A 24,461-nucleotide genomic window follows, 5' to 3' on the forward strand; every position below is an offset into this window, starting at 1 on the left:
GCATTATTTTCTCTTCTGCTTATCAGCTGATTAATTGGGTGAATAGCACACACAATAGTGCATAAAATAGCACAGGATGTTCACACGTGTGTGCTATATCAATAGAAGAAGGTAGAAATAGCATCAATGGTACACTTTGTGAACTCCCTAAGTATGACTTGGGAATAAAATATAGTTCCAGCATACCTTGTCCTTTGAACCTTCTTGCCAAGGTTTCTTCCAAAATTGGAGGTGGCAAGTCGGTACTTTTGGGGTCGGCGCGTTGCCTGCTCTCATAATTTGAATATTTTATTTGAATACACTATGCAACATATATTGGTGCAATTGCTTCTTCTTTGAACCGACTTGCCAGGGGTTTCTTCCAGGATAGGATGTGGCAAGTCGGTACTTTTGGGGTCGGGGCGTTGCCAGCTCTCATAATTTGAACATTTTATTTGAATACACTATGCAATATATTTTCGCCGAAAATTTACTTTTCATCGACGAATTACCACGATCCTGCCAAGCTAGGATCTGGCAAGTCCACGGTCTGAGGTTGCCCAAATACCTAAATAATGCGTTGTGCTGCATTTGGGTGTAATAACAACAAGAAAACCAGTGAAAACAAATGGAAATTTTTCCATTTTCCGAAGGATGCAGTAGTGGCTAAGAAATAGCTTCCCATTCCTTCAACCTTCGCGCTGTTCGGACGTGTTTCTAAGCGCTCGCTTGTAGTTTGGTAAATATTAAATAATTTTTGATTGTTTTTGTTTTAGTTGAATACCTAATACAAAATGCCATGTATTTGTGGAAATAGGGTCGATCGCGGTCAACCTAAAATTCAATGCGCTCAGTGCAGTGAACTGTTTCATTTGCATTGTACCGGTGTTTTGCCTACTGATCTCGACTATTTGAGTCAAACCAATAGTGCTTTCTATTGCAAGGTTTGTGCATGTGAACGACGTCGCTCTATTTGCTCGCCACCCCCACTGTCAGTGCTACATCAACAATAAATACAACTGAAAATACAGTAATTGATTTGTCTGCGCTGTGCAATGACTCAATTGTCGATACTGTAAACAATGATAATTAGCGAAGTGTTGTTAATAATGTTAATATTGAACAAACACTAGTATCCTTAGTGAGTGAAATTAACCTGCTTAAGGCTAAGAATGCAGAGCTCATAACCGTGCTGAAGTTATCACTTGACGAAGGCCATCGATTTCGTGCTCAAATTAGCGATTTGCAAGCAGAGCTTCGCTCTGATTTTAAATACCTTTGTGGGAACAACACTGCTGTAGCGAAGGATGTGAAAGTCTTGAGAGAAGATTTTGCGAAGTTTCATGTTAAACAGCCATTGCCATTGAATAGCTTTCGTTTTCGCTCTTTATCTGACACTCATCTTCATGGCGCTTCATCAACACTTTCTAACATACATAGAACATCACTCAATATTAATGAGATAAATTCTGCTCATGTGTCTAAACCTAACAGCATTGGTCGCGCTAAAGCCAGTACCTATGCTTCTTGTTTAGTTAAAAATAATAATAACAATGACACGCACAACAAAACCACAAACAATACTACATCAAAAACCAATAACACAAAGTATGCTGTTGAGTCACAGTATATTGTGAGGGTAATAAAGGCAAACGTACATGTGTTAGCAAACCAAATGTCGTAAGAAGTCGACCACAGTTGGTTCGTCAGCTGCATCTACGTCAACTTCTGCATCTACATTAACTTCTGCATCTACATCAACTTCAACATCAATTTCTGCTTCGAAAGTGGGCTCATCACCTGCATCTACATCAACTTCTGCATCTACGTCAACATCTATTTCTGCTTCGACAGTTTCCGCGGTGCAACCTGTTGGTCCTAGGGAGGTGACTGCCGTTCCGCCTCGCAGACCAATTTTTGTTTCTCGGTTGCATGCTTCATTGACTGTCGACGATATTTCAAATTATTTATGCTCTAAACTTAATATGAATAATTCTAGTGTAGAAGTTTTCAAATTTAACTTTAAATATGAAAGGGAAATTTCATCTTTTAAAAGAACTGTGCCGCACCTTTATGTTGATAGTGTTCTTGACAGTTCTTTTTGGTCGGAGCATTCTGTGGTGCATTTGTACAAGAAAAATACCAATATACTGCCAAAAAACTCTATGACCTTAACCGCGGGTACAGCAAAAAAGTAGTCACCGACTCACTCTCTATAGTCGTTCATTACCAAAATGTTCGTGGTTTACGGTCTAAATTAAATACCTTTTTTCTTAACAGTTTCACTTTTACAGCGCAGGTTGTTGCTTTCACCGAGACCTGGTTAAAACCTGACAATTTTAACGCTGAGCTTTTTTCAAGTAACTACGTCGTTTACCGGCGTGATCGTATATCTAGATCAGGCGGTGTTCTTATTGCTGTGGACTCAAGCCTTTCATCCGAGCTGCGGTTGTCGGACAACGCATTTGATATTGAGTTTATAGCAGTAAAGATTTCACTGCGATGTTTTAGCTTATATATTTGTAGCTGATATATTCCGCCCCGGTCGGGTATGTATGTTTACAATTGCCATAATTTAGCTATTCGAAACTTGTACTCTCAGCTGCGAGAAAAAGATCGCTTAGTTGTTCTTGGTGATTTTAACTTACCCTCGGTAAATTGGATTAGCTTGAGCGACTCAAAAACTTTGACTCCCACCTGTCAGCATGATTTCGTTAAGAATATTTTAGATACATCTCTCGTACAGATCAACAATGTTTTAAATTGTAAAAACAAAATTCTTGACCTGGTATTTGTGGATGAATCAGTGGGTATTGCTCTCAATCGTATTTCTCCTTTATCTTTTCCAGAAGATCCCTTACATCCTACGCTTGAAATAGCAATTGATATTGTTCAGCCTCCTAAGGAGCTGTGCTTTAAAAATTAAAATCTCGATCCCGCTCAAGATGCTTTTATAAGGCGGACTTCATAAAGCTCTACAAATTGATTGCTACTCATGACTGGTCAGATCTTTATTCGAGTAATGACGTCGACTCAGCGACTTCATTATTTTACGGTATTCTTGATGGCTTCCTGGAAAGCTGTGTTCCCCTTCGATGTGTTAGTGCTGGAACAAGTAAACCACCTTGGTTCGCAAGACAACTTATACGACTCAATAATGTTAAATCTAGGCTTTATAAACGTTTCAAGAGATCAGGATCTTCTGCCGATTTTTCTAAATATTCGGTTGCTCGTTGCAACTTTCATTGTCTAAACCAAAAATGTTATAAGTTGTACTTAAGCAGTTGTAAATTTCAATTTTTCAAAAATCCGAAAAGATTTTACAGTTTTGTTAATTCCAAGAGGAAAACATCTGGTTTTCCAGCTACCTTTTCTTTTGGTTGCAAGAATGCTAGTTCTGATAATGGTATTGTGGAATTATTTGCAGAATTCTTCAAGTCGACCTACTCATCTAAACGTTTTCAACCCGGTCAACACTCCTACAACTTGGAAAGTTTTAATTGCATTCCTAATCCAGTAATTGATAAGAATACTGTTCTTCAGAGCCTTCTCGGTTTGAAACCGATTTTTTCTCCGGTTCCTGATGGTGTTCCTAGTTGTGTACTTAAATACTGTGCAGTTAACTTATCTGAGCCGATACATAAATTATTCCAATTATCTGTGGAATCTGCCATTTTTCCATTGATTTGGAAGAAATCATTTATTATACCTTTGCACAAAAAAGGTAGTAGGTCTAGTATCGAGAACTGTAGAGGTATAGCTAAGCTTTCAGCTATTCCCAAAACATTTGAGCGAATAAGTACATGTCAACTTCAACACATGTGTAGCTCCATATTATTGCCCTGCCAGTATGGTTTTGTGCCGCGTAGATCAACTACTACCAACTTCCTAGAGTTTACTTCTTTTGTAATAGATGGATTTTTAAACAATAGGTAAACGGATGTGACCAATACCGACTTCAGTAAAGCGTTTGACTCTGTCAATCATGAGCTTTTAGTTTACAAACTTGATTTACTTGGATTTCCGAAGAATTTACTTGCAGGGCTCGAAAGCTATCTCGCGAATCGGACTCAAAAAGTTTTGTTTAAAAACAGTCTTTCTAGGTTGTTTGATGTAACGTCTGGTGTGCCTCAGGGTAGTCATTTGGGTCCGTTACCTTTTACCTTGTTTATAAATGACTTCCCACAAACTCTCATACATTCCCCAACTCTTATGTATGCGGATGATGTTAAACATTGTTACTCATACTTGCCTTCGGAGTCTTCCCGTGTGGAGTTTCTTCAGGCAGACCTGAACTCATTTCAATGCTGGTGTACTGCAAATTTACTAGTTTTGAATTGCTCGAAGTGCAAACTAATGACATTTCACCGAGTGAAGCCAAGTTTGACATCGTATACGTTAAACAGCATGCCTTTGGAGCGTATATCTGTCGTAAGTGATCTAGGCGTTCTTTTTGATCCTAAACTGACTTTTAATACGCATATTTCATCAATGTTAAGCAAAGCAACGGGTATACTAGGTTTTGTGAAGCGATGGGCTAAGGAGTTTGATGATCCGTATCTGACTAATACCCTCTATACATCGTTGGTACGACCAATCTTAGAGTATTGTTCGTGTGTCTGGTGCCCAGGGTATCAAAACTTTATAAAGCGTATTGAGTCAGTATAGAAGCAATTCATTATATTCGCACCACGTGAAATAGGCTTCTCCTTTTAAATCTGCCTACTTTAGAAAATCGAAGAACTTTACTCGGGGTAATGTTCATTCACAAGCTCATTATGGGCGAGATCGACTCATTTGATCTTGTTAGTCGACTAAATTTTGCTGTTCCTGGTAGAACGTCTAGGCATTTTGTGCCTTTTTATTTACCACTTTGCCGACAAGATTTTTCAAAAAATAATCCACTGCGAAGCTGGCGTTCGCACTACAACAAATTGTTTAACTGCATCAGTTTTGAATGTTTATTTTCCGAGTTGCATAATTCAATACTGTCACGTCTGGCCTGATATTTTGTACTTTCTTTCATATGTATGGTTGAATTTAATTATTTTTAATTGTAACATTAATTTTATGTTTTATATATCTTAGTAGTCGGCCGCATTGTGTCTGTGTCGACTTTAATCCAAATAAATTAAATTAAATTAAATTAAAAAAATTCCAGTGAAAGTGACTCAGCTTCGAGAAAAGTACTTCGAGATTCTTTATTTTAATTTAAAAAAATAACTTAATAAGTTTAAATACATTTATTCAAATTAAATATATTATTTTTTTTTTTTAAATGTGAATACTTTTATCAAGCAGCTCACTACTGCCGGTCGCTTGCGGCCAAGTATCCTCTGGGTGACCTAATGTGAGAAGGCGACTACCTGGCTAGGCCACTCTGACATAATCGGTTTAAGGGCTAGCCGGGGGAGATCTCATCGGCAGCGTCTGTACACCTCTAGGTGCGGCTGCAAGCGGGCGTCTGTTTTGGAGCAGGCGGCTCGCTATATAAACGTGCCAAGTAATATTTTCACCCCCGCTGAGCGGGTTGTGCGCTGGGCTTGGGACCCGCCACGTAAAACCATACTCCAATGAAATATAACAACAAGCCTCCGATAAATACACTCTCTATTGATGACGACCATAGCAAACGTTTGAAGGACAATGAATTAAGGGCATGCACCTGGAACGTCCGCTCCCTGAATGGGATTGGTGCAGATGCCCGGCTGGTTGATGTCCTCGTCAAAGCAAAATCTGACGTCACCGCCATCCAAGAAATGCGTTGGACGAAGCAAGGAAGAAAGAAGATCAAAAATTGTGACATATATTGGAGTGGCCATGCGAATAAGCGCAGTTTCGGCGTCGGATTCGTGGTGGGAAAGAGACTTTGTCGCCAAGTGCTGGCGTTCACGCCTGTGGACGAGCGTCTCGCCGCTATCCGAATAAAAGCAAAATTTTTAAATATATCATTCATCTGCGCCCATGCGCCGACAGAGGAGAAAGACGATGAGGTGAAAGACACTTTTTATGAACAATTAGAACGCACATATGAGCGCTGCCCCCGTCATGATATAAAAGTCGTGCTTGGCGACTTTAACGCCAGGGTGGGCAAAGAAGGTGTTTTTGGCCCTACAGTCGGAACGTTCAGCCTACACAATGAAACTTCTCCTAACGGACTGAGGCTGATTGACTTTGCCGGTGCTCGAAACATGGTCGTATCCAGCACGAGGTTCATGCATAAAAAGATACATCAAGCTACATGGCTGTCTCCTGATCGAAATACTCGCAATCAGATCGATCACGTTGTGATAGACGGACGGCATGCCTCCAGTGTTTTAGATGTGCGCACGATCCGAGGACCTAACATCGATTCGGACCATTATCTCGTTGCAGCCAAAATACGCACCCGCCTCAACGCGACTAAAAACAAGGAACAAAAACACAAGGAAAGCTAGACGTCGAAAAGCTTCAATCACAATAGACTGCCAATGATTTCGCAACTCGACTCTCACACCTGCTCTCTGAGGGCACAACTCATCCTGAAGGATACAGGAGCAGTGGGAGCATATATCCAAAGCACTTCGTACTGCCGCCGAGGAAAAAATTGGTTACCGGCGGCCCCGAAAAAACAACTGGTATGATGAAGAATGCCGCGTTGCAACCGAAAGAAAAGACGCTGCCTACAGGGCTACGTTAAAAGCGAGCGCGACAAGAGGAGTGTGTGAACGCTATCGTGAGTTGAAAAGAGAAGCGAGACGCCTTTTCAGGAAGAAAAAAGCAGAAGCAGAAAGGCGTGAGTGCGAGGAGCTTGAGCTGCTAGCCACCAGGAATAACGCCCGAAAATTCTACCAAAAAATACGGCGACAGACGGAAGGTTTTAAGACCGGGGCAAACTCCTGTAGGAATGAAAACGGCGACCTTGTAACTGATGTCCAGATAGTGCTTAGATTATGGAGGGAATACTTCTCTGCTCTCCTAAATGGAGGCAGCAATTCACCGCGCAGAGATGAAGAACCCGATCCCGCAATCGATGATGATGGAATATAAAAAAAAAAAAAACAACAAGGCCGTGGGCGCTGATGGATTGCCTGCGGAGCTATTCAAGTTCGGCGGCGAGGAGTTGGTAAGGCGCATGCAGCAGCTTCTTAGCAAAATATGGGCGGACGAAAGCATGCCCGACGGTTGGAATCTAAGTGTTCTTTGCCCAGTCCACAAGAAGGGGGATACTGCAAAATGCACCAACTATCGTGGAATCAGCCTTCTTAATATCGCATATAAGGTCCTTTCAAGTGTATTGTGCGATAGATTGAAGCCCACCGTGAACCGGCTGATTGGACCTTATCAGTGCGGCTTCAGACCTGGTAAATCTACCATCGACCAGATTTTCACAATGCGCCAAATCTTGGAAAAAACCTGTGAAAAGAGAATCGACACACATCACCTCTTCGTCGACTTTAAAGCCGCCTTCGCCGCTATGTCTGAATTTGGTTTCCCCGCAAAACTTATACGGCTGTGCAAAATGACGTTGAGCAACACCATCAGCTCAGTCAGAATTGGGAAGGACCTCTCCGAGCCGTTCGAAACTAAACGAGGTTTCAGACAGGGTGACCCCCTATCGTGCGATTTCTTTAATTTGATGCTGGAGAAAATTATACTAGCTGCAGAACTTAACCGCACTGGAACAATATACTATGAAAGCGTGCAATTACTGGCATAAGCTGATGACATTGATATCATTGGCCTAAACACCCGCGCTGTTAGTTCTGCTTACTCCAAACTGGAAAAAGAAGCAGTAAAGATGGGTTTGATGGTGAATGAGGACAAAACGAAGTACCTGCTGTCATCGAGCAAGGAGTCAGCGCATATGCGCCTTGGCAACCACGCTACTGTTGGCAGCCATAATTTCGAAATAGTAAAAGACTTCGTTTATTTGGGAACCAGCATCAACACTAGCAACAACATCAGCACTGAAATCCAGCGAAGAATCAATCTTGCCAATAAATGCTACTTTGGACTAGGTAGGCAATTGAAAAGTAAAGTCCTCTCTCGGCGAACGAAAATCATACTCTACAAGTCACTTATCGTACCCGTTCTGCTATATGGGGCAGAAGCATGGACCATGACAACAGCAGATGAAGCGGCTTTGGGAGTGTTCGAGAGAAAAGTTCTTCGAAAGATTTATGGACCTCTACGCGTTGGCGATGGCGAGTACTGAAGAAGATTTAATGATGAGCTGTACGAGCTATATGCAGACATCAACATAGTCCAGCGAATTAAAACACAGCGGCTGCGCTGGCTAGCCCATGTTATGCGAATGAAAGATTATGCTCCGGCCAAGAAAGTATTTCTATCGGAACCCGCCTATGGAAGCAGAGGTAGAGGGCGGCCCCCACTCCGTTGGAAGGACCAGGTGGAAAACGATTTAAACTCTCTTGGTGTGACCAATTGGCGCCGGTTGGCGGAGCGAAGGAGCGACTGGCGCGCCTTGTTGGACGGCCATAACCGTTTAGACGGTTGAGCGCCAATTAAATAAGTTAAGTAAGTAAGTACTTTTATCGTAGATATTTTTTAGGATCCAAAAACGATGCGTCTTACTCACGAGTAATTTTTGATGTCGTATGTAAATTCATTAGTCGTGGCGGAGGAAATACGTCCACGACATATTGTTTAACGCTTCTCCTAATAAAAATAAATGTAAAGCGCGATGACCTCCGAAGAGATCTAAGGCCGAGCTTCTCTTCCAATTTGCGTCGTGCTCCTCTTGGTTTTCCCGACAAATTGGCCGGACGGGGCCTACATGTTTAATGCCGACTCTGAACGGCAACTGCAAGGCAGATGAGTTTTCAGTGAGAGCTTTTCATGGCAGAAATACACCCGGAGCGCTTGCCAAACACTGCCGAGGGGCGACCCCGCTTAGAAAAATTGTCTTCTAATTGAAAAACCTTATTTCAAAAATTTTGATGTTGGTTTGCCCGGGGTGTGAACCCAGGGCATACGGTGTTGTATTTAGAGTGTGTCGGACGTGGAATACTATTTTATGTAGCATCAAATTCCCAGCATTCAGTTCTGATTGCAACAGGGCTAATAGATAATAAGGCTTAAGTGCAGAATACATACATTTGTCAAATTAAACAAATTTATATGAGTATCGGTAGTGGTGTTTTTGGTGAGTTCAACCGTATAATTTTTTTTTTTTTTTGGTGCAAATAATAACTATAGGGGTAATTCCACGCCAAAAGGTAAATTTTACATTTTTTTAAAACAAAATATCTTTGAAACTATTGAGTCAATCTTGAAAAGTTTAATGTCTTTAGATAGGTAATAAAATAGGGTTTTGTTTGATATAAAAAAATATCTATATTTAGAAGAAATTTCTATAATAAAATTATGTTTTTATGGGAAAATGATTGCCAACTTATCATAAATCGAATAATAAGTCGAAAAAATGTGTTATTGACAAAACTTTAATACTATCGTGTTGAAGATAATTTCATTACCTTTAATTTGTATACATATCTTTATATTAGAAGGTACAACTTAATTATTTAGGGGCGAAAAACAAAGAAGATGTCATATGAGTTCAATTATTTTTATCCATGTTGGTATATATATGATGTTATTTATGTATGTATGGGTTCATGCATTGTATTAATTAAGTGCAAAAATACATAATGTATAACATTGCTAATTTTTTATTGCTAAAATATACGTCAAAGGTAAACTATTTAAAATTTTGCATTCGTGAACGAGCTGATATTACCTTATAACTCCTATGTTTATTGTTATGTATTTTCTTGGCAACTCTGTAACTGTAAAAAGCCCGTTATTATCAAAAGTGGAATTTAATTGTGCGTGATAACATGGATAACTTAAACTTATTAAAAAATTTTAAAATCTTCGGTTGTAACGAAAGTGGCCCATTAACAAGAGATGCACTAGCAGATCTTCAGGAGTGGTGTTTGGTGCCTTATGAAGGTACATATTTTTGTGCAGAGGGCTGTGAAATGGAATTGGTCGAGTGCGCCCAGAACATTGACAGGTTTGTTTGGAGGTGAGTTTTTATTTTAGTTTTCTTGTTGCCGGTGTCGGGTCGGTTAAGGATAATTACTGTGCATGGCGTAGTCGGTGTTCGATCGGCTAAGGGTTATTTTTTTTTAAGTGCGGCCGAAGGCCGCCTACGCAGAAGAACATCACCGTGGCGGTAGCCACGGTTATACCACACACCCGGACTTGGCATGGCGTAGCCCAGGGTTATATTTTATAAGCGGGGCCGAAAGCCGCCTATGTAGAAAGGTGTTCTACGCAGAATTACTGTGCATGGCGCAGCCGGTGTTGGATCGGCTAAGGGTGTTCTACGCAGAATTACTGTGCATGGCGTAGACGGTTTTGGATCGGCTAGGGGTTATTTTTTGAAAGTGTGGTCTACGCAGAAAGCATATACGGGAATGCTGTATGTAAAAATCAGTTTTTTCGGTGTCTATTTTTTGATCTTGACTTTAAAAAAGAATAAAATTTAAAATTTTAACATATCTTTTTTATATAATTTTACTATAGATGCTGGAAGGAGACAAAGGGGAAGAAACCGAAAAAGTGCGACGTTCGAATATCGCTAAGAAACGGCTCTTTTTTCGATAAAGCCAAACTTCCAATATTCAAAGTTTTGGCGTTTTGTTACTTGTGGTGCAAGAATGTCCAGCAAGATTTTATTATGGAGGAGCTGGAGCTATCCCGTCATACCGCTGTTGATTGGAGCAGTTTTTGCCGCGAGGTCGTGTATGACGGGATGGTCTTGCACAAAGAGAAGATTGGTGGATTGGGAGTAGTCGCCGGAATAGACGAAAGCAAATTCGGACGCCGGAAGTACCACAGGGGTCATCGAGTCGAAGGGCAATGGGTGTTTGGCGGGGTTGAGAGGGGGTCAAACAATTGTTTCCTTGTGCCCGTGGAATGAAGGGATAAAGACACCTTGTTGGAAATAATTAAAGATTGGATTTTGCCAAACACAATGATTGTGTCCGATTTCTGGAAGGTTGGCTTTGATTCGTTATATATATAATTTTAGCAATATAATGTTTTTTCTTTTTTTGAGGGCATACGATTATCTATCTGACGAAGACTATACGCATTTTAGAATGAACCATTCTAAAAATTTTAAAGATCCCGAATCCCGCCAACACACAAATATCATTGAAGGCCCGTGGCGCCATGCGAAACATTCCTTGCCGCAGTATCATAGGAAGAAAGAGGTTTTTTTTTGGCTATTTAGCAAAATATATGTTTTTTAAAAGTTGTAATTCCCGCACGTGGATATTACTAAAAAATTTTTTGAAATGATCATATAATATGATCCTCGAAAGAGTCCTACAGTTAGGGAAGAAGATGACGATGATTATGATATAGAGTTAGATTTGTAAGTAATGTAGCATAGTTAAGATTATAATAACTAAGACTAAGTACACTTAGTTATAAGAAAGTTATAAGAAAGCTAATTTAATTTATATGTTTAAAATTTGTAGACTAAGTTAACTAGGTTAAAAGGAAGCTGTGTTTAATATAGGAATAGATAAGACTAGTTTTTAATAGTTTTAGTTAAGCCTTTTTTGAAAAAAAAAAAAAATTTAAAAAATTTCCACCAAAAAAGGCCTTTTTCAAATTTTTGGTAAATAAAGACTAGAAAATTTAAAGATATATATACATCAGATGAAAGGTATTTTTATAAGTTATTTCTCGATTTTTAATTTTTGAAATCCATCCACTAGTTTCGGAGATATTTTGATTTGAAAAATTCGCCTTTTGACATGGAATTACCCCCAATCCATTCATTTGCACCAAAAAGGAAATATACCGTTAGAATCAGCATAAAAATCTCTATAAAGTCCGATTTTTTATTTATTTTTTTTTTTTTGACAAATGTATGTATTCTGCACTTGTTCCACTTTTTTGTATTCCCTTTCCTCGCGTTCTCGTGTGGATATTCTGTAACATGGTATAGGAAATGGATTGAATAAATGTACAATACTCATATATGTAATACTCCTATATTACTAATAGAAAATTCTCGTAATGTGTTTTGGATTCGAAATCAAAACAAGACAGCCTATACAATTTTTGAGATTGTAGCAGTATAAGTGTGACAACAAAAATTAAATTTAGATACATTCGATTATTGAATACAAAAACAAAAACGTTTAAACAACATTATATCGGCACTCTGCCCAAAAATACACAAAACGTTTGGCAAATCGTGTTCAGATATGTTAAAGTTAGAGTTGACCGATAAGAACGATACATTTTTCCATTACATTTACGTTTAAAAAACTTTTAGTTGAACAATTATTCATTAAAATAGGAAACAAAACATGGCTTTATATTTTGTATGAAAGACTATAAAACAGCATATCAGCTGTTCGCTCAAGGATCAACTGTGACGTAAATGCGCAGAACGAAGCAATTTTAAACTCGTGAATGCGAAATCTGGGAAGGTGATTTGTGACGAAATCAATCCTCGTGTTCCATATGGATCACATTGTTGTTGCATTTGCATGTTAAATCTCTATCCGTATCTGGCTCATGTACCATTGGAACACAAGAAATGTAATTGATTAATGGTGCCATACCATAACGCTAAAGCGAGCACAAATCAGACACAAAACATTGCGCATTACGCATGTAAACAGAAGATCAGCTGTTTTTTATGGGCAATTTTTACGTCATTTTCCTTTGGCTCTGGTTTTTTTCTTTCTTTCATTCGCTCAAGCAGTCAAGTGTGACGTATTTTGAACTCGTGTATGCGCAATCTTCTGAGTGTTATTCGTGAAAGCGACAGCCATATCATAGCCAACCAATTGGTTTTTCGCCATATCCATAACCTAAAAATATTTGAGTTGGAGAATTTATTGTTTTGGATACGTTTTGACTAAGAGACTTATGTTTTGTGGTATATGTTTGTACCGTTTTGCGTTTTCGTCATTTTTATGAAATTTTCACGATTTTTAGATTAAGCACCAATAACTGATGCCAATTTGATATGGATAAGTAAAAATATGGTTATGACTATGGCGTTATGACTATGTCAACTTTAACTCGGGCTATAAGGACGAATTAATGGTGACTTATAACCATAAAGCCATAACCAGATAAGACAGCTCGATCAGCTCGATTAATGGTGCCATACCATAACGCTAACTAGATTACATTGATTTCCATAAGGTAGGTGTGATCAGCTGTTTTATCTGGTTATGGCTTTATGGTTATAAGTCACCATTAATTCGCTATTTACTCATGCATAGGACTATTAATATACCAATCCATTTTGGAAATATACAATTTTGCGTTGTTATGGCTGACCTTGGATTTTGGATTTTTTAGGAGGGATTACAACTAACTTCCTAGTTCCAGGCTAAGTCGACTGAGAACGGATTGCAGGTTCAATATTTTTTTAGCTGTTGGTTTTGTTGGAGGTGCCCTTGATGTTGAATGCTCCTCTGTAAGTGGACTTGGATAAGCATTACGTGGCTGAATGCGTTTGTAACACTTCAACCATCGTAGGGTTGAAATCCTACTCCCGGGAGAAAAGGCTTTGAAGAGATTTACAAGGTATAATCGAAACAGCTGTCGCCTGGTCCCTCCTGATGTCACGTTGTTTAAATTTTTCCCAAATTATTAAATGAAATTATAAATTAAAAATTGCTTCAAATAAATTTTTTCATACATTTAAAAGCAATGAGGGCGGTCCCCGCTTAATTCATACAAATGGGGATGCTAAGTTTATTAATTCAAGGGAGCTAGGTGTGGGAACGATTGGGTTCGGGATGTTTTAAACGGGGTCAAGGGTCAGTACGCCAGCCCAGACATCAGTCCGTTTTCGTTTACTTCCACGGTTGTCACTATTAGCATTAGAAGGTAAATCGGTTATACATTTAAAAGTTTTAAGCAAGTTTTCATAATACTTAAATTTATCCCCCAATGTAGAAAGTTCTTCACCGATTTAGCAAATGCCATACCCGAATGTTTGAAAAGCTTAAAAATATCCACTTCCGTGGATCCGCATTTCAAGCACGACCAACGCATGACCTTGCCGTCAAACTAGCGCACTTCATATGAGCAAGCTCATCACATAGCCAGCACGACACGAAACAAAGACACTTGTTAATAAACCAAGAGCACATGGGAATGTCAAACAAAGTAATTGAATATAAATAAATCCAGCATTATCAGTGATTTGCAACAGATGGCGCAACGCTGATTAAGTACAATTGGTAAAGAGGATAGAAGTAGCAATGTATCACTCAAACAAACTACCGCTGTATAGCTAAATGGTTAGCGCAGTATGCCTAAAGCGTACTGATGATGAACGCTTAGCACCCTTCGAAAGGGATCTATCTGCGCAGCTATGGCAGGTTGTCTGAAACATTTTCTACTTACTATTCCAAAAACAAAAATACTATTTTTCAATTATAGAAAAATTAAAAAAAAAAGAATTGTTCTGGCCTTGAGCTCGAATCTAACCTTCAATCCTTTATCAATAAACCGATAAAAGAACAAGTAAGGAAGGCTAAGTTCGGGTGTAACCGAACATTACATACTCAGCTGAGAGCTTTGGAGACAAAATAAGAGAAAATCACCATGTAGGAAAATGAACCTGGGTAACCCTGGAATGTGTTTGTATGACATTGGTATCAAATGGAAAGTAATAAAGATTATTTTAAAAGGGAGTGGGCCATAGTTCTATAAGTGGGCGCCTTTTCGAGAAATCGCCATAAAGGTGGACCAGGGGTGACTCTAGAATGTGTTTGTACGATATGGGTATCAAATGAAAGGTGTTAATGAGTATTGTAAAAGGGAGTGGGCCTTAGTTCTATAGGTGGACGCATTTTCGAGATATCGCCATAAAGGTAGACCAGGGCTGACTTTATAATGTGTTTGTACGATATGGGTATCAAATTAAAGGTTTTAATGAGGGTTTTAAAAGGGAGTGAACCTTAGTTGTATATGTGAAGGCGTTTTCGAAATATCGGACTAGGTGACCCAGAACATCATCTGTCGGGTACCGCTAACTTATTTATATATGTAATACCACGAACAGTATTCCTTTCATGATTCCAAGGGTCTTGGATTTCGCCCTGCAGAACTTTTTCATTTTCTTCAACTTAATATGGTAGATGTCACACCCATTATACAAAGTTTTTTCTGAAGTTATATTCACCATGTTTCATCCCCTTTTTCGTATTTGGTATAGAATATTGGCATTTTTTTAATTTTTCGATATCGAAAAAGTGGGCGTGATATTAGTCGGATTTTGTTCATTTTTAATACCAAGACAAAGTGAGTTCAGATAATTACGTGAACTAAATTTTGTAAAGATAAGTATATCGATTTTTGGTCAAGATATCATGTTAACGGCCGAGCGGAAGGACAGACGGTCGACTGTGTATAAAAACTGGGCGTGGCTTCAACCGATTTCGCCCATTTTCACAGAAGCAGTTATCGTCATAGAAGCTATGCCCTTACCAAATTTCACAAGGATTGGTAAATTTTTGTTCGACTTATGGCATTAAATGTATTCTAGACAAATTAAATGAAAAGGGGCGGAGCCACGCCCATTTTGAAACTTTTCTTTTATTTTTGTATTTTGTTGCACCATATCATTACTGGAGTTGAATTTTGACATAATTTTAATAATCCAGCATTATCAGTGATTTGCAACAGATGGCGCAACGCTGATTAAATATAGTTGGTAAAGAGGAATAGAAGTAGCAATTTATAAGTCAAGTAAGTTGTCTTCCTTATTTCTACTTCTATCCTGTTTCTTGCCAAATGATTTTCACAGCGCTGCGACATCTGTTGCAGAAACGATGTGAATATTGGACTTGTTTTATGGCTATGATGCCATAGTGTCATATTTATTGACACCTTTTCCCCGAGCTCTGGAATGTATTAACAATTTTTGTTAATATATCGGCCCACTTTTTTGTAAGACAGCGGGATCGAATCGAGGCAAGAAACAGAATATAAATAGAAATAATGATGATGTAAATGTATCATAACAACAATAACGAAAAATAATTATTGTAAGGCCTTGAGGTCGATTGTATTGACGATAAAGACATTTCCCAAACGCTTTGGGCAGTAGTATCGAAATTGATGGTCATTTGCCGGATATAAATCCGGTACGCTCCGGTAACAAAGCATCATTAAGCTACTAGGCCGACCATCTCGGAAACGATTTATATTACCACATTAAACCTTCAGACCATCACTCCCTCCCCACCCCCTTGTTCCATTAGAACTATGGGTCGCCAGAGCCTTGTCTGTCAATGAAACAGGATTCGCCGTGGGTAGGTGAGGTTGACAATTGGTTTGGAGAAGCTATATATTGCGCTGGCAACCCCTTGAATAGCTTTTAAAATATAAATTTTACAAATATAACAAACTCGATCTTGAGACAACAAAAAATATAATAATTAGTAATTTACAGACCAGTAAACCCAAACATAGCTGTAAGATGAGACTCTTTTTTCTTACCGCGGAATAAATTGAAAATCAGGGACTGAGTTTTGCTCTAAATTCAAAGCAAAATAGCTCAATAAAACAATGCCTCTAGGTAGTTCACTGTAGACTAGTTTATTCAATATAATAAGAAATTTAGAGTAGTTCTAGTTATATAGGAGTATGATAAATATTTGTATATTCATATGCGTACACAAGCGAAGGATTGAATAACAAATAGCTCCGCCACATAAGCAGTTTTTCATATAGATGAGTTTAACACAAGCGTATGTATTATGAGTAGATTGCATGTATTTTTATGGAGAACAGTAGCCAACTCTCAAATTTTGTTGCCAACAAATCATAAGAAGAATTTGACAAATGTTTACAAGTTGAGCGTCGAAATAAAGAGCGTAACCGAAATTGGAAAATGTAAATAAATGTTATTATCTGCGAATTTAACTTGCAATAATATGAACAAAGGCCAAATATATATATTTTAAATATTTTTAACACTGAAAAGAACACACCACATGGATTTACAAAGTTAATATATCCGTATGTTGATGGCATGGTTTTGAATTGGGGCTATCCGCAATCATGGGCAATTTCTAAAGCATATGGCTGTGGTCTGCTGAGACATCCAGAACTGGTGAAAGATATTGTAGAAACTATAAGGCATGCGCTACCAAATAACTTTAGCATATTGGTAAAATTACGCTGATTAAATTGCAGTGGAGAGCAATCCTTACGACCTACAGTGGAACTGACTCGTCAATTAGAAAAATGTGGTGCAACATTTTTGACATTACATGGACGAAACATGTGGCAGAAGGTATCAGATCGTAACATTAACGCTATGCCTGAAGTAAAGAAATCCATCCAAAAACCACTTATTGTTAAGGGCAATGTTCGCACCTGCCAAGACGATAAAAATTTGCATGCACAAACACAGGCTGATGCTGTAATGGCAGCACGAGATTTACTTTCAAATCCTACACTTTTTAACGTACACTGCGTGGAAGCCGAAGCATCGAGGGAATGTGTTCAGCAATGGTTGGATATTGCCACACGTGCTGGTGATCACTGATCACATACATACATATTCAATGTTTTCATCACCATCTTACATTTATGTGGAGCAGTCATATGAAAACGAAGTTCAGCTTGGAGTTTAACAATTTTACGAGCAAGCAACAAATATTGGAATTTTTTGAGGAACGTTATGGCTTAAAGCCACACACAGAATCGTATAGTAGTCCCTTGGAATATGCTAAGTGTATATATCCTCAACTAAAGTATGGCGGGGTGAAAGTTAATAAATCATCATATATGCTGACTTGGAATGAGAATGCGGATGGGAAATTTTTCAATGAATTCAAAGATAAGGCGTCGGCACCTAACGACGAAAATGATTTTCAATTAGAAGGCAGCTTTTTCACACTACTAGAGTGATAATTAATTAATGATTGAGCGAATAAAAATATGTATAAAATAGGTGATAAACTTATGTAAATAATAAATATCGTGTAAAACGAAGTTTTTTACAGAACCTGTCTTAAATTTGTTGATCGTGTCAATTGTGTTAAAAACGTTTGTTCTCCTAATCTGAAAAATCCCCTTAAAAATTATGACCTATATTATTGGCACCTAAAGAGTAGAAGGTTCAATGTGGCGGTTGTTGTTGTTGTAGTAGTGCTTCGCCCCACCCAATTGGCCCGGCTGATCATCAGTATACTCTAACGGGAATGCAAGAAAACATACAGTTTCAACAGGGGGTGGACCATAGTGTTACTGTTAGGGGTGTTAGAGGCGTTGGTTCCAAATTACAATTGAAGAGATGGTTGGTGTCATGTAGGGACACATTGCAAGCGGGACATATATTTTCTATGTCGGGGTTGATTCTGGATGGGTAAGAGTTTAACCTGTTACAGTACGCAGATTGAAGTTGAGCTACAGTGGCGCGCGTTTCCCTAGGGAGAGTGCGTTCCTTTTCTGTGAGTTCTGGGTATTTTTATTTAAGAACTGGATTCGTCGGGAAATTCCTGGCATATATATCACTGAGGACCTGCTTGTGCTTTTTGGCTGTGTTCTCAGGTGCGCTATATCCTCATAATGCTTAAGCCCCTGTGAGGTGTAGCCTCATCAATCAGATGTCTGTTTTGATGCCCAGGTTTCTGGGTATTCAACAGAAACTGTTTGTTCAGCATTTCATTTCTCTCCCTAATAGGGAGTACTCCCGCCTCATTGTGTAGGTGGTGTTCTGGGGACGTAGCGGTTCTGAGGGAAGAATTTTGGCAGGCCTATATTTTCTTCCTGTGAGTAAAATTTAGAGTTGGGGACCATTTCGGGGATGCGTAGAATGCAATCGGCCTTGTAAGTGGTAATGAGCGTTTCTTTGTCTTCACCCCAAGTTCTGCGGGCAAGAGATTAGAGAATTTAAAACGGCTCTGGATTTAAGATACAGTTGCAGATTTATGTCACCAAAATGTAGATCTTGATCAAACGTCCATCCAAGATTTTGGGGTGTAAGACAGTCGGTAGCGTAGTGCCATTGACGTGGATGTTCGACATTTTGCAGAATGGCTTCAAGTGTCTTGGCTACTGGCGATAGGAGAGATATCGGACGATAAGAATCTCCTATGTTAGCTGGTTTCCCAGGCTTTAACAGCGAAAGCACCCTGGACATTTTGTGGGGATGACGAAGGTGGACAAGGACATGTTGAAGACATGCGCTAGATAATTAAATCCCTCTAATACTACTTCTGTAGATGGTTTAGCATGAACGATAGCATCTTCAACCTCTTTGGAGGTCATGATAATTGGGGATAGGCTGGGTTTATGTTTGTGCACGCGTCTGTTGGCTCGCCGTCTGACCTTGTCAAGCATAGAATGCATTTTTGTAATTGATATTAGAGAAAAATTGTAAGTTTACAAACGGCGATGGTTACTAGGACATGTTTCTGAATTCCACTTCTTCATCAGCTAGCTTTTCGGGAGCTGAGCTTCATATGGCTTAGCAGCTAAAGGCTGCACCGATGTGAATGTTGGAGATTCGAGTTCAACGCTAGTAACCATCGCCGTTTGTAAACTTACAATTTTTATCTAATATCAATTACAAAAACCATTGTATAAAGCAATATGAGCAAAGCTCGCTAATTAAATACATAGAATGCATTACTTATTGTCGTCAGAAAGCGCTCGCGCATTTCTTCGAACCTAACAGCACTTTATCGCTGATTGCGATGATATTTTGCCGTTGTGCTTGGTTGGGTTCAAAAGGGTAGACCATAGCATAGTGTACAAATACAAGTGTGTTGACTTCTTTCTGACAGACACTCGCTTAATTGAACATAATGGGAAAATCTGGGTTGCCATTTTTATTTCGGTTGAGAACGGTCAATTAGTGTTCTGTGCAGAGACGTAAAAGATTGAAATAGGGTTTATGTAGTCACAAAAATGTTGCTCCTGTTCCACAGCATTTTAATTTTATATCATGGCGAAAAGTGTTCAGTTCAGAGTTACTGATTTTCATTAAAAGTTTAATTTATTACGGAGTGTTGCTCCTTTAAGTGTAAAAAGCAGAGAAAACGTAGATTTTTCCAAATTATTGTGAAAAACTTTTTAATTTGAATTTCTGTCCTCAAGTTCACTATATTTGTGTAACACAAGAATCTGGAGGCCAATTCCTTAACTATGAAAAACTGCAAAATGTACACTTATTGAAAACTCATTTGCACACACAATTTACAGTTTAAATTAAGTTGCATTTTTATGCACAAAATTTTGAAACTAAAAACAAAATTTTCATTTGTCAGAAAAAAATAAATAAAAGACGGCCTAATGTCGAAAACCCTATCGAAATACAAACTGGTTGCTTGTTTTTAATGAACTACGTTGTATTTTTCTTGTATTTCGTTAGTTTTTTTTAAATATAGCTCACACAATTACACCAGTACTGAAACCTTATTGGCTCCCTCGACAAAAAACATAATAGAAAATACAAGAAAAATACATAGAAAATAAAGTAGTATCATATAGGAGTTTGATTTGTTTGCACTTACAGCACCAATTTATTTGCAGGAGACTTTCACAGCTACAAAAATTAACAAGCCAACCTAATATAAACGCACGCAAGTCATTTTCTGTCCAAAATGTCTAATGCACATGCAACTTGTATGAGAGCAACTCAAATTGAATTTGCTGCGTGAAAGCCTAACTAATTTACACAGACGCTTTGATAGTGCTGCATTCATTAATTCATCTGTCGGGCGAAGTCTCGAAAAATTTACATAAATGCTTTGGGTGCGTGCCTACGCTTTGACAACGCCATACGAAAAACAATGAAACGCTGTACGTTATCTTTGCTTTGAAGCGACCGAAGCGTTTATATAATTTTGCCCTTATGCATTTGTATAAACAGCCTTAGAAGTGAAATTTTTCCATGTTACACGTGTGGCGCTTTATATTTTGACCCTAATTTAAATAAATTTTGATTTCCGTATGTTTCCGCATTGTTTCAAGCTACACATTTTCTAGTATTCTTATTTCCGCGGAAATATATGCAACTATTTCATCTGTTAATACTACAAAGTTTTATTAAACTATCAAATGCAACTCAGCTTGAAGTACTCTTACGTACCAAAAATGCAACTTTAGACCTGGGATTTGCATCAGATGAGCGAGGCTGTTTGTAGTTTTGACGTTTAACGCTTAGTTGACACACTTGTATAGGTACACTATGGACCATAGTTGGTTGGTTAATGTCTCTTATTCTCTCACTAGAGTGGCGGCATCCACTGGAAAGTGTGGCCGGATTTCCGGGATCCTTCCGGCGGGAATAAAACGAGTCGACGCGAGTTCGATGACCTTGCGCAATGCACGCTCCCCTTGATGGGTATCAGTCGGGATCGGGAGGGTAGCGAAACGATTGTGAACGTTTTTTAATCTTCCCATTTTCCCTTTCTGAAGTTGACGAAAGCGTATAATTTTATATATAATGATAATATATATTAGCATGAAAGAAGTATAATTTTAACAAGTATGAACAGATGTAAAATGAAAAGATTAAGAAAGTTAATTCAAAAATTATTTCAATGTGTGATTGAAAAACTGTTTTCATTTTTAAATTAAAACCAATTTTGTTGTTCTTTGTTCTTCTTTATAAAATCTTAAAATTTAAATTATATTATCTTTGGTCCCCCAAATTTACACATTTAGCGAAAATAAACATCAGCTGACTTTTGTTTACAAATACGCCATCTTGCATCATTGATTGTGGCGCTGTTACTGTCACGCATAAGCTTGTATTAAACGCATCTATATGAAAAATGGCATTGTGTCACGGCCTTTATTGGCAATGCAGTGTGTTTATATGCGCTTGAAAACTCTTTTATATGCGCAGCCTAATAGCTCCGTCACATAAGCAGTCTTTCATATAAATGAGTTTAACACAAACTTATGCATTATGAGTAGAAAGCACATATTTTTATGGAGATTGGTAGATTGAGCGACACTAGCGCCATCTGATATTGAAAAGTAGCCAACTCTCAAATTTTGTTGCCAACAAATCATAAGAAGAAGAATTTGAAATTTGTTTACAAGTTGAGCGTCGAAATAAAGAGCATAACCAAAATTGGAAAATGTAAATAAATGTTATTATCTGCGAATTTAACTTGCAATAATATGAACAAAGGCCAAATATATATATTCTAAATGTGTCTAACACTGAAAAGAACACATCACATGGATTTAAAAGGTCAGCGCGCCAATGGTGCGATATAGCAATTGGCATTCAGGCGGCTTCTTCGTCAACATGGTGTGAAATTGGTATTGACACCAATAATCATTGCTAATTCATTTAAAAACAGTAAAAAGGCACGTGATAATGAATTTAACACAAGTTTAGAGGACGTTCCTTGTATATCACAATTCGTTGCGTGCGATGCCCATGAATTCTCCTTACCAGCCCATTTAATATATCCATATGTTGTTGGCATGGTTTTGAATTGGGGCTATCCGCAATCATGGGCAATTTCTAAAGCATATGGATGTGGTCTGCTGAGACATCCAGAACTGGTGAAATATATTGTAGAAACTACAAGGCGTGTGCTACTAAAAAACTTTAGCATATCGATAAAATTACGCTGATTAAATGGCAGTGGAGAGCAATCTGTAGATCGTGGAACTGGCACGTCAACTAGAAAAATGTGGTGACACATTTTTGACATTGCATGAACGAAACATGTGGCAGAAGGTATCAGATCCTCTTAGTATTAACGCTATGTCTGAAGTAAAGAAATCTCAAAAACCACTTATTGTTAATGGCAATGTTCGCACCTGGCAAGACGCTAAAAATTTGCATGCGCAAACACAGGCTGATGCTGTAATGGCAGCACGAGGTTTACTTTCAAATCTCACATATTCTAACGAACACTATGGGAAGCCGAAACATCGATGAAATGTGTGCAGCAATGGTTGTATATTGCCACACATGCTGGTGATCACATACATATTCAATGTTTTCACCACCATCTTACATTTATGTGGAGCAATCATATGAAAAGGAAGCTGAGTTTGGAGTCAACAATTTTACGAGCAAGCAACGAATATTTAAATTTTTTGAGGACGTTATGACTTAGCTCCGCACAGAATCGTATAGCAGTCCTTATTATAAGAATTCATGAGCTTAACACCGGCTTATATTAATTCAATATTCAATTATCATGTTTGTCTAAGAGAAACTGAAAAGAAAGGATGTAACATTTACTGGCATATTGCGATGGTACCATTTCGAAAATCGCCGCAAATTCATCGTCAGGCAACTTCGAAATGTTATCAAAGGTCTCACCGAGATTCGAACCGCGAATCACACGGTGAAACTACAGTTGCCTTAACCACTAGGCTATCCTGCTTGAATTTGTCTCCTTGCTTAATTCAGTTTATCTTATTTCTACACTAACAACACAACTGAGACATTCTGCCTCTATTAATTTTGTGTTTATGTAAATTTGTTTTTGTAAAGTTTCTTTTTCGTTGCGAATGAGAAGCTTTGTAACTCGGGCTCAGTTTTACATATTTATGTTTGTTTGTTTTAATGGTGTGTTCAATTTATACTTATTATTAAGAATTCATGAGCTTAACACCGGATTATAATAATTGGATATTCAATTATTATGTTTTTCTAAGAGAAACTGAAAAGAAAGGAAGGAACATTTACTGGCATATTGCGATGGTACCATTTCGAAAATCGCCACAAATTAATCGTCTTGCAATTCCGTAATGTTATCAAAGGTCTCACCGAAATTCGAACCGCAAGTCACACGGTGAAACTGCAATTGCCTTAACCACTAGGCTATCCCTGCTTGTATTTGTCTCCTTGCTTAATTCTGTAGATAATCGCTAGGTCCCCCCCCCCCCCCCCCCCCCACCCCCGCTAGTTGGGGGAGCGGGAAGGTCGTGGCATATGCTGATGACCTAGCGATTATCTACAAAGGCAAGTTCCCTCAAACTTTGTGCGACTTGATGCAGGTAGCATTGCGAGAGGTTTCCTTGTGGGCTTCCCGATGTGGACTCAGCGTCAACTCCGATAAAGTAGAGCTTGTCTTATATACCAAACGATACAAAATACCATCGTTGAACCTACCAGAACTAAATGGGGTGCGCATAAGCCTGGCAGATAAAGCCAAATTTCTAGGCGTAGTTTTAGACAAAAAGCTGAACTGGAAGGACAACGTTATCCAGCGACAAAAGAAAGCGTACATTGCATTATATACGTGTAAAAGAGCCATTGGGAAAAAATGGGGACTCACCCCCAACATATGCAGATGGATTTATACCGCGATTATCAGACCCATACTGCTGTATGGGGTAGTCGTATGGTGGCCAGCCTTGAGCAAGGCGTCAAACCTAAACTTGTTGGGTAAAGTCCACAGATCCAGCATGATAAGCATAAGCGAGGCTCTAAGAACAACGCCTAGCGAAGCTCTTCAGGTCATTCTTGACATCTTTTT

The 24,461-nt window shown here is 38.6% G+C and overlaps 1 protein-coding gene and 2 pseudogenes across 2 annotated transcripts in view; 2 read left to right on the forward strand and 1 right to left on the reverse strand.

Annotated features, from left to right (window-relative positions):
- Positions 1–24,461, reverse strand: part of LOC137240318 (acylphosphatase-2) — a 459,684-nt gene that overhangs the window by 74,639 nt on the left and 360,584 nt on the right. The gene's annotated exons all lie outside the window — the stretch shown is intronic.
- On the forward strand, positions 774–17,904 carry LOC137240003 (uncharacterized; annotated as a pseudogene).
- Positions 20,746–23,085, forward strand: LOC137240007 (tRNA-dihydrouridine(20a/20b) synthase [NAD(P)+]-like; annotated as a pseudogene).

Source organism: Eurosta solidaginis, chromosome 2 (genome assembly GCF_040869045.1).
Source record: "Eurosta solidaginis isolate ZX-2024a chromosome 2, ASM4086904v1, whole genome shotgun sequence".
Classification (NCBI taxonomy): Eukaryota; Metazoa; Arthropoda; class Insecta; order Diptera; family Tephritidae; genus Eurosta; species Eurosta solidaginis.